This window comes from Artemia franciscana, chromosome 12 (genome assembly GCF_032884065.1).
Source record: "Artemia franciscana chromosome 12, ASM3288406v1, whole genome shotgun sequence".
NCBI classification, from domain to species: domain Eukaryota; kingdom Metazoa; phylum Arthropoda; class Branchiopoda; order Anostraca; family Artemiidae; genus Artemia; species Artemia franciscana.
The window spans coordinates 22,357,593-22,369,923 of NC_088874.1; the positions used below are offsets into that span (position 1 = coordinate 22,357,593).

The 12,331-nt window shown below is 37.5% G+C and overlaps 1 protein-coding gene across 2 annotated transcripts in view; it reads left to right on the plus strand.

The window, feature by feature from the left end:
- LOC136033870 (protein HIRA homolog) overlaps nucleotides 1-12,331 on the plus strand; it is a 126,712-nt gene that overhangs the window by 18,842 nt on the left and 95,539 nt on the right. The window lies entirely within an intron of this gene.

The window sequence follows — 12,331 nt, forward strand, 5'->3', positions numbered from 1 at the left end:
GAATCTTAACGAAAATCACACCATCAGATTCAGCGTATCAGAGAACCCTACTGTAGAAGTTTCGAGCTCCTATCTACAAAAATGTGGAATTTTGCATTTTTTGCCACAAGGCAGATCACGGATGCGTGTTTATTTGTTTTTTTTTTTTTTTTTTTTTTTTCCCCAGGGGTGAACGTATCGACAAAGTTGTCCTAGAGTGTTGCAAGAGGGCTCATTCTAACGGAAATGAAAAGTTCTAGTGCCCTTTTTAAGTGACCAAAAAAATTGGAGGGCACCTAGGCCCCCTCCCACGCTAATTATTTTCCCAAAGTCAACGGATCAAAATTCTGAGATAGCCATTTTATTCAGTGTAGTCGAAAAACCTTATAACTATGTCTTTGGAGACGAATTACTCCCCCACAGTCCCCGTGGGAGGGGCAACAAGTTACAAACTTTGACCTGTGCTTACATATAGTAATGGTTATTGGGAAGTATACAGGCGTTTTCAGGAGGATTTTTTTGGTTGGGGGAGTGGTTGAGAAGAGAGGGATATGCTGGGGGAACTTTCCATCGAGAATTTGTCATGGGAGAAGAAAATTTCCATGAAGGGAGAGCAGGATTTACCAGCATTATTTAAAAAAAACAATTAAAAAATAAATGTGAAAAAGCTTTTTCAGCTGGAAGTAAAGAACAGCAATAAAACTTAAAACAAACAGAAATTATTACCCATATAAGGGGCTCACCTTCTAATACCTCGCTCTTTACGCTAAAGTATTTTTAGTAATTTCAACTATTTATTCTACGGCTTTTGTGATTCAGGGGTCATTCTTAATGAGTTGGGATAAAATTTAAGCTTTAGTGTAAAGAGCGAGGTACTGACGATGGGGCGAATCCCCTCATATATGTAATAAAAACATGAGAATACAAAAGTTCTTTACGTAAGCTAATTTATAAGTTACGTAAATCTTTTACCAATAAAAATATTCGTAAAAAATTAAAAGTTCTAGTTGCTTTTTTAATTAACCAAAAAATCGGAGGGCAACTAGGCTTCGTCCCCCGCTCTTTTTTTCTCAAAATCATTCGATCAAAATTACGAGAAAGCTATTTAGCAAAAAAAAAAAAAAATATGCAAATTTCGTTTTGATTATTCCTCTGTGGAGAGCCAAAATCAAAACATGCATTGATTCAAAAACGTTCAGAAATTAAATAAAAAAAAAAAAAAAAAAAGTTTTTTTAACTGGAAGTAAGGAGCGTCATTAAAACTTAAAACGCACAGAAATTACTTCGTATATGAAAGAGGCTGCTACCTCATCAACGCCCCGCTCTTTACGCTAATTTCTGTGCGTTTTAAGTTTTAATGTCGCTCCTTACTTCCAGTTAAAAAAACTTGTTTTTTTTTATTTAATCTAGCTTGAATCGTTGTTATTTTTAGTTTAAAACATAGCAACTGTAACTTATTATACATTTGTTACAGCTATAGCTAGGTTTACTCAAGATACCCGAAGAAAAAGTATTTCATGACTGATTTTCAGAGTAGCTCAAATGGGAGTATACATATATAGCTACTCATGGTCTAAACTCAAACTGTTCTCCTGCTGTTTGCTGATTTGCATGGCTGTACCGTAACAATGTTTAGACTTGGCTGAGTTAGCAATTCAGTTTGCTTGAGAAATCTGCTGTAATAGTAGCCAATGTCATTGATATTTCAGACTTTAAGTGACTTAAGCAGTGTTTTTTTCTGAGATGAACAATGTGGATTGAAGAGATGAGTGTTTTACCCGTTGGCTATTCCAAGCAGTCATTAAAAAGTACCGTGCTGCACTGACAACTATGATTGGGTTTTAGCAAAGAGAATGGATTTTATTTACAAAATTAGAACCATTTTCTATAGCAAGATGCTAGGGGGGAAATTTTGGTTAGGTCAACTTCATTGACAGTTTTGACTGATGAAAATCTAACTATCTTTTATTATTCGAAAGTATCAGAAAATACTTGAGGTTCAATATGAAAAACCAGTTGTAGCACAGTGAATTGGTGCTCTGCTTGGCAATACGGGGCCCAGGGTTCTATCCCCACCGCAGGAAGTTTGGGCGACAAGTTTGCTACTTGTTCCTGTAAAAACACCCAGCAACTGAAACGTTGATTCGACGCCTTATGCGCCAGCAATAGCTCTGGAGGATCTTTATCCTTTTTTTTTCAATATGGAAGCTAAATTTGGTTTTCTCGGAATTTTTCGTTTCTCACCCGGTCATGTCCCTACCACTGATTTTTTTTTTCATATATTTCCTCGTATATATAGTTAGTAACTTCAAAGCTCTTTAAATCCCATCTTTAAAAAAAATCTAAATAAATCAAGCAACATTTATGGAACAACTACTTACCGTATTTTGATTGGATGTCTATTTCGCTATATTCATCCAGTAAAACAATTTTTAGTTCAGAGAAACATTGTCGGAAATTTGAATCCATTTACGAATAATTCAGGCTAACATTTTTATTAGTATTTCTATTCCGCTTAACACTAAAAATGTTATATCTTAGTGGAGATGTCTTAGTGGAGATATCTTAGTGGAATTTTTTGTTATTATAACAATTTCCCAAATTCTAATCCACAGTCAGATTATCATTAATGTGTTTATCATTTTTTTTTACATTTTTATGGCACTTGGTATCAGTGCTGCAACAAGTACTCCAAATTTTTACTTAAGTATCAAGTATTAAGTACTCATTGTTTTTTTACTTAAATATTAAGTAATAAGTACTTTCTAAATTCTTACTTAAGTATCAAATATTAAGTACTTGCCAAAATTGTACTTAAGTATTACTTCAAGTACTACTTCAAGTATTTATTCTTTGTATATATATATATATATATATATATATATATATATATATATATATATATATATATAAGTTGTCTGTGTGTGTGTGTCGAGTGACGTGATGTTTGTGTGTCGACTGACGTCATGTTTGTCGACTGACGTCATTATAAGGATTGAGCTCTATGCGTCATGAAGTTGTTTGTCGACTGACGTCATGTTTGTCAACTGATGAAATTACATACCGGGACACAAATGATGACCGGGACACAGGGAATACAAATGACAACCGGGAACCTCAAAGAGAAAATACAGACTGGGACACCCGGACACAAATCACGACCGGGACACAGGGAATATAAATGACGACCGGGACACAGGAACACAACTACAACGGGGACGCCGGGGGCACAGGCGGGATATATAAATGACGACCGGGACACAGGGATTGTTCGAATAGAAATTACAGACCGGGACACCGGGACGCAAATGACGACCGGGACACAGGGAATATAAATGACGACCGGGACACTCAAAGAGAAATTACAAACTGGGACACCGGGACACAGGGAATATAAATGACGACCGGGACACAGGGACACATCATTAGAATAATGAGGTATAGATCTGAATACGGATTGTTTTTCCCATGGACAATTATATGTTGCATGTTCAAGAGTCAGTAAACCTGACAATCTATTTATATGACACAGGGACACAACTACAATGGCGCGTAACTAATATGGCGCGTAACGACTTATGCGCGCGGGGGGGCTTGGGGGCGCCACCCCACAGCTAGTATAATATATATTTATATATATGGCACTTGTGACGAGGTCGGAAGAACCAAAAGCTCATATGGCATGAGCTCTAGCAAAATTATAAGAATCAATAGATTAATTTAAAAGAAAAATTAGAGGCTTAATGCTGGTCGGCATTTAAAATAAGAGCTCTGAGACACAAGGTCCTTTTAAATATCAAAATTCATTAAGATCCAATCACCCACTCGCAAGTTAAAAATACCTCGTTTTTCTAATTTTTCCTCTCCTTTCAATCCCCCCCCCAGATGTTTGAATGGGGGAAATCAACTTTATCAAGTCAATTTGTGCAGGTCCCTGACACGCCTACCAATTTTATTGTCTTAGCACGTCCAGAAGTACCGAACTCGCCCAAGAACTGGACCCCCTAACTACCCCAAAGAGAGTGGATCCAGTCCGGTTTCGTTAATCACGTATCTACGACATTTGCTTATTCTACCCACCAAGCTTCATCCTAATCTCTCCACTCAAAGCGTTTTCCAAGATTTCCGGTTTCCCCCTCCAACTCTCCCCCAATGTCACCAGAACTGGTCGGGGTTTAAAATAAGAGTTATGAGAGATGAGTTCCTTCTTAATATCAAATTCAAGAATACCTCACGAACGGTCACCCGCTCTTAAGTTAAAAATTCCGCAATTTTTTTATGTTTCCGAATTAACACCCCTTCCAACTCCCCCAAAGAGAGCGAATCCATTTCGGTTATGTCAATCACGTATCTAGGACTTGTGCTTATTCATCCCACCAAGTTTCATCCTGATCACTCCACTCTAAGTGTTTTCCAAGACCCCCCCCCCCCAAATCCCCCCAATGACACTGGTATTTAAAACATGAGATCTGTGTTACGAGGTCCTTCTTATATGAAATTTCATCCGATGAAATTCAGGATCCGATTACTCCTTCTTAAGTTAAAAGTACCTCATTTTTTCTAATTTTTCAGGATTAACCCTCCCCCCAACTCCCCAAAAGAGAGTGAATTCGTTCTGTTTATGTCAATCACGTATCTAGGACTTGTGCTTATTTTTCCCACTAAGTTTCATCCAATCCCTCCACTCTAAGCATTCTCCAAGATTTTAGGTTTCCCCCTCCAATGTCACCTGATCCGGTCGGAATTCAAAGTAAGAGCTCTGAGACATGATATCCATCTAAATATCAAATTTAATTAAGATCCGATCTAATTTTTCCAAATTAACCGTCCTCCCACTCCCCCCAGATGGTCGAATCGGGGAAACAACTATTTCAAATTTAATCTGGTCTGGTCCCTGATACGCCTGCCAAATTTCATCGTCCTAGCTTATCTGAAAATGCCTAAACTAGCAAGACTGGAACTGACAGACCGACAGACCTACAGAATTTGCGATCACTGTATGTCACTTGGTAAATACCAAGAGCCATACAAAGTAATTTTTCTCTGGGGACGGAATATTTGGTTGAAGATTGGCTTCAGTATGACTTATTTTGGAAAAGGGTTATTTCCAGGCTTTGGGCAAGCCATGGGTGGAAGTAGTTATAGGTCCTACTAAACTGAAGGAAAACTCGACCTTCTTAAAACTTGAAAACCCCTCCCCCTCGCCCTATTTTAGATATGGCTTGTGATATCAGAGCTCGATATGAGCCCTGATCCTAGTAATCTTTGGTCTAGCTTTCATTTGGGTCCGTTGCTCCATTCGCAAGTTATACTAAATTAAACCAAAAGCTTGACTTTTTTCAGCACTTAAACCCTCTCTCCCTCGTTCTATTTTAGCTAGGGTTTTCATCTCAAAACTTGATGCCTGTCACGGTCTTAGGCACCTTTGGTTCATTATTCACTGAGATCCATCAATCTCTCGCAAGCTACAACTGAATTAAGTGAAAAACTCAACTTTTAATTAAGCTTGGGTCTCCATTCCAGAACTCAATGCATATCATACTCTTAGGCATCTTTATTCAATTTTCATCGAAATTCATCTCCATATGCAAGTTACAGTGAATTAAATAAAAACTCGAATTTTTTTAACACTCAAAGCCCCATCGCCCTAATTAAGCTCAATTTTAATCCAAATATTTCAATTTCAATACAAATCCGCTATACTCGATTGCACAGACGGACGGACAGACAGATAGATCTCAAAAACCTATCTTGATGGATATTTTCCACTGTCCAAATAGGTGATGATACCTGCATGATGATATGCCATTGTTTTCCTTGTTTTGGATCCAATTAGCCAACATGGCTACCCAAAACGTTGTAAAATCCGTCCGTCCATCTGTCTGTCTGTCCGTCCGTCTGTGTAATCACGTATAAGGGAAGAAACGTTGGTTGGATTTGGATGAAAATTTTGATGGCAAGATTTTGTGCCAAGGATCATGAGACACATCAAGTTGAAAGATGAAGACCCTGGCTCAAATAAAACAGGGGGGAGAGGGCTTTACCTGCTAAAAACAGTTTTTTGTTTAATTCAGAGGAACTTGCGAATGGAGTGATGGATCTGAATGAAAATTGAACCAGAGAGGCCTAAGACCCTGACATATGTCAAGTTTTGAGATTATTGTATGAGATTAACGACGCTTCTTGACCTCTAAGGTACCTTGCGTCGAACAAGGTTAAGTTTTGAGATAAAGACCCTAACTTTAATTTTTAATTTAGTATAACTTGCAAATGGAGTAACGGATCCGAATCTAAATTAGACCAAAGATGCCTAAGATCAGGGCTCATATCAAGTTCTGGTAACACAAACCCTATCTCAAATAGGGCGAGAGGGAGAGGGTTTCAGGTCTTAAGAAAGTTGAGTTTTCCTTTAATTTAGTAGGGCCTATAACTTACGAATGGAGTGACAAATCTGAAGTCAGATTCGTCTGAATACCTTAATTTGCTGAAACGAATTTGACAAAATACCACTGCATTGGATCCTGATAGAATTACCTAGACTTGTTTATTGCAGACAACATTTAGATGGGCAAAGATTCATAGCTTCAGTAGTTTTACCAATAATATGGTCCTGAAGATGATGAAATGGTAGAAACCTGGTTCAGTTGACGAGATGACAAAACTTAAACACTAATGTTAGAAATATAAGCCCAAATGGACTAAAGTATGCAACATTTAGCACAAAACAAGGGATTTTAGCTCACTGTCGACCAGTGAACTGCGAAATAATTTTAATTTTCTTTGTTATATAACTTTTAAACAAAAATTAAACCAAGTGTTAATAATACTATAATTTTTTTTTGTCAAAAACTAATACCTTGTTTCATATCCAAAATAGGGCATGGAGGTATATCTGAGTTTACTCTAAATCTAAAGGGTGATGTTTTCTTGTACATTGCCAAAGCACAGACACACAAAAGCTATATCTGAGTTTGCTCTAAATCTAAAGGTGATGTTTTTTTGTACATTGCCGAAGCACACACACACAAAATCTTCGTGTCAAAGGTAAAGTATTTGAAAAACAAGTACATTAAAAGTATCTTAAGTAATAAGTATTTCGTAATCTTACTTAAGTACCAAGTAATAAGTACACCCTAGAGTTTTTACTTAAGTACAAGTACAAGTAATGGAAAATTTTACTTAAGTAGTACTTCAAGTAAAAGTACTTCAAGTAAGTGACAGCACTGCTTGGTATTAACCAAGTGACATATAGCAGTCGCCAATTCTGTCGGTCTGTCGGTCTGTCGGTCCCGGTTTTGCTACTTTAGGCACTTCCAGGTAAGCTAGGACGATGAAATTTGGCAAGCGTATCAGGGACCGGACCAGATTAAATTAGAAATAGTCGTTTTCCCGATTTGACTATCTGGGGGGGGGAGTAGGGGCCGGTTAATTCGGAAAAAATAGAAAAAATGAAGTATTTTTAACTTATGAGCGGGTGATTGGATCTTAATGAAATTTGATGTTTAGAATGATATTGTGTCTCAGAGCTCTTATTTTAAATCCCGACTGGGTCTGATGACATTGGGGGGAGTTGGAGGGGGGAAACCTAAAATCTTGGAAAACACTTAGAGTAGAGGGATCGGGATGAAACTTGATGGGAAAAATAAGCGCAAGTCCCAGATACATGATTGACATAATCGGAACTGATTTGCTCTCTTTGGGGTAGTTGGGGGGGGGGAGTAATTCTTAAAAATTAGAAAAATGAGGTATTTTCAACTTACGAACGGGTGATCGGATCTCAATGAAATTTGATGTTTAGAAGGATATCGTGTCTTAGAGCTCTTATTTTAAATCCCGACCGGATCTGGTGATGGGGGCGGGGAGTTGGGAGGGGGAAACCTAAAACTTGGAAAACACTTAGAGTGGAGGGATCGGGATGAAACATGGTGGGAAAAATAAACACAAGTCCTAGATAGATGATTGACATAAACGGAAAGGATCCGCTCTCTTTTGGGTAGTTGGGAGGGGGGGTATTTCTGAAAAAAATAAAAAAATGAGGTATTTTTAACTTACGAACGGGTGATCGGATCTCAATGAAATTTGATATTTAGAAGGATATCGTGGCTCAGAGCTCTTATTTTAAACCCGACCGGATCTGGTGACATTGGGGGGGGGAGTTGGGAGGGAGAAACCTAAAAATTGGAAAACACTTAGAGTGGAGGGATCGGGAGGAAACTTGGTGGAAAAAACACGAGTCCTAGATACATGATTGACATAACCAGAACGGATCCGCTCTCTTTGGGGTAGTTGGGGGGGGGGGGGTTAATTCTGAAAAATTAGAAAAAATGAGGTATTTTTAACTTACGAACGGGTGATTGGATCTCCATGAAATTTGATTTTATAAGGATATCGTGTCTCAAAGCTCTTATTTTAAATCCTGACCGGATCTGGTGACATTGGGGGAAGTTTGGGGTGGGGAGACCTAAAATGATGGGAAACGCTTAGATTGGAAGGATTGGGATGAAAATTGGTTGGAAAAATAAGCAGAAGTCTTGCATACGTGATTTACATAATTGGAACGGATCCGCTCAATTGCGGGGGGGGGGGGGTAATTCTGAAAAATAAGAAAAATGACGTATTTTTAACTTACGAAGGAGTGATCGGATCTTCATGAAACTTCATATTTAGAAGGACCTCGTAACTCCGATATCTTATTTTAAATCTCAACCGGATCAAGCGTAATTGGGGGAGGGGGCAGTTGGGGGGACCGGAAATCTTAGAAAATACTTAAAGCGGTGAGATCAGGATGAAACTGGATGGGAAGAATAGAAACCTGTCTAAGATACGTGACTGACATAACTGGACCGGATCTGCTCTCTTTGGTGGAATTGGGGGGGGGGTAATTTTGAAAATTGGGGTATTTGTAACTTACGAAAGGGTGACCAGATCTTAATGAAATTTGATATTTAGAAGGATCTTGTGCTTTAAAGTTCAATTTCAAATTCCGACCAGATCCTGTGACATTCGGGGGAGTTGGAGGGGGGAACCGGAATTCTTGGAAAACATGAAAATTGGAGTATTTATATCTTACGAATAGATGATCGGATCATAATGAAATTTGATTTTTAGAAGGAATTCATGTCTCAGAGCTCTTATTTCAAATCCCGACCAGATCTTTTGACATTGTGGGGATTTGGAGGGGGAAATCTTGGAAAAAACACTTGGAGTGTAGGAATCGGGATGAAGCTTGATGGATAGAATAAACAAATGTCCTTGATACGTGATTGACAGAATCGTACTGGATTCGCTCTCTTTGGGGGAGTTGGGGGGAGGGGTTCAGTGATTTGGCGAGTTCGGTGCTTCTGGACGTGCTAGGGCGATGAAAATTGGTAGGCGTGTCAGGGAGCTGCACAATTTGACTTGATAAAGTCGTTTCCCCAGATTCGACCATCTGGGGGGCAAAAGGGAGAGGAAAAATTAGAAAAAATTAGGTATTTATAACTTACGAGTGGGTGATCGGATCTTAATGAATTTTGATATTTAGAAGGACTTTGTGACTCAGAGCTCTTATTTTAAATCTTGACCGGCAATAAGCCTCTTATTTTCCTTTTTAAATCAATCTATTGATTCATAGAATTTTGTTAGAGCTCATACCATATGATCTCTTGGCTCTTAGCTCTTCTCGCCTCGTCACAAGTGCCATATGAGCTCTTAGCTCTTGTTTTCTATGTTCCAAGTTCGTTTCTCAGAAATAGATATACCGTAACACCAAAGATTACAGTTGTTAAAACAGGGTTCCTTATAATCTCAAATTAAGATAGATATAACCATAAGCGGTTTTTTTTTTTTTTTTTTTTTTTTTTTTTTTTTTTTTTTTTTTTTTTTTTTTTTTTTTTTTTTTTTTTTTTTTTTTTTGTCTTACTAGCAATACTTTGATGATTTGAACCTTAACACCAAAGATTACAGTTGTTAAAACAGGGTTCCTTGTTGCCTCAAATTAAGATAGATATAACCATAAGCGTTTTTTTTTTTTTTTTTTTTTTTTTTTTTTTTTTTTTTTTTTTTTTTTTTTTTTTTTTTGTCTTACTAGCAATACTTTGATGTCCAAAATTGAAGACATTAAAGTCCAAAATGTTAAAAACATATATTTTATAAATATTTTTTCATTTCCAACGAGTTTGTATTTAGAATTTTTGAAAGTCTGGTTATTATGAAATACGTAGTATTCAGTGTCGAATTCTAAAGTGATTTGTTTATTTCTTTAACATTGCATGATACTTTTTTGCTCATATAAGTTTAGTGTAAAATTTGGCAAGCAGAAACCAGCAAGGCTCTAGGATATGGCGAAAAAACGCACCAAGCTAAGGTGGATTAAAAATAAACAACTAAATCTATATGATATTTTGTATCCCTAATTACGACGTTCAAGGAGAAAACATATTCCACTGTAGCCTATTTCCCGGCTTATCAGTCCCCCCCCCCTAAGTAAGCAAATAGATGAAATTAAAGAATCGATGAAATTAAATAGAGGAAATTATATATAGTGATTATCATGACCCAAAAAAACCATGTATAGTGGCTATGTATTGAATTTCTTTACAAGGATTGACTGTAACAAGCTGCGAAAAAAGTGACTGCTCACCGCAGCAAAGTAGCTAGGGATGTGTTCATGGGAGGAGGAGTAATTAGTCTACATGTTTCTATAGCCATTAAAATAAAAATATATGTTCTGTAATGGTGGATTTAAGGTTTTTTTTCTGGAAAAATTGCACTTTTGGTGAGAATGGGCTGGGTTTAAAGGGTTTGAGCTGTTCCGGTGCTGTGAGATGGTTTGGGGTCTCCCATCCGTCACAAGTTCCTTTCTCCGTTCCTATCCCCGATAGGGAAATCCTGGCTTGCATGGCCTCATAGTGGCATCAGGTTGGACCTTTTACTAGTTTTCCCAACCAAAACTGTGACTGTAAGCAGCGCTGCAGGGTTAGTTTTATTTTGAAGCACAATTCAAATGCTTATTAAGATTTTAAAGTCTTAGCAAGTACGGTGCAAGCGTTTCTGTACTATTTATTAGTATATATAGTCGGATATTGTTTCTTTATAAACAGAAATACTTATATTGACTTACTCATAACAGAAAGTATTTCTGATTGTGAATTGTGAAAAGCAATTGAAAACACAAAAGCGTGTAATATGATTATGATGCAAAATATGGCAGCAGTGGTATTGAAATTGGAGGAAAAACCAAAACAACCAAAATTAGAAATTAACATGACAAATAATTTCAAAGTTTGGTTCAATTTCTGTTGAAAGGGAAAACTTATGACAAATTTTACTACGGGCTTATATCAATAAAACATACAAATATAGAGACTGGCCGCTTGTTCTTTAATTCTAGAACGTCTATAAAAAGGTCATGGGACTTTACAAATGACGAGAATACAACCAATCAAAGAAGGAAAATTTCCTCGTTAGTTAAATTACATAAATAGAAATACTAAGATGTTTCATTGGATAGCTTTTTTTGTATACACATTATGTAATATTGCTTACCTTACCTTAGACCTTAGATCCTCCTGAGCCATCACTGGCGCATAGGGCGTCGACAAAGCCTCTCTAATTGTCACAAAGTTGTACGGCTGCAGTGATATCTTCCCAATGTAGAGTGAGTGAAATGTTGGCCTCTTTCAGGTTCCAGTCATAATGTCTCCGCAGTGTGTGCTTTGGTCGGCCTCGTCTTTGTCTTCCTTCGGATTGCCACTTATACACTCTTTAGGGTAGCCTGTCTTCGGGCATGCGTAGAACATGGCCCTAATATGCCTATCTTTGTTTCTTCATAACTTTGGTCACTATATGCTGTTTCGTTTTCAGCCGGATTTCCCTATTAGTAATTTTCTGATGCCAACTGATTTTGAAGATCCTTTGAAGGCAAATGTTTTTGAATCCAAGGATACGTTTCTCCAGTTGTTGGTTGAGTTTCCAACATTCACTGGCGTACATCAATACTGCTGAACAGGCGTAATTTCAAACGAAGTTAGTATTTGTTACTTCTCCAAGTTAGTGTCAGTCTGTTGAAAACGCCTGATGCTTGTCCAATCATTCTCTTTATTTCAAATTTTACATTCCCAGTATTCTCTATTCAGCTTCCTAAGTATTTAAATTCATTCTTGGACCTGTTCAACAGTATTACTAGAGCATTGAAGAGCTAGGGGGGGGGACCCAGATAGGACATACTTTTCGATTTGTCGACGTTGATCGACAATCCGACCTCTCAGGCTTTTTCTGAGATTTCATTCAATAGCAGCTGTAATCGATCTTTGGTGTCTCCTAACAGTACTATATCATCTGCAAAATCAAGATCTGCAAGTTGCTCGCTGTT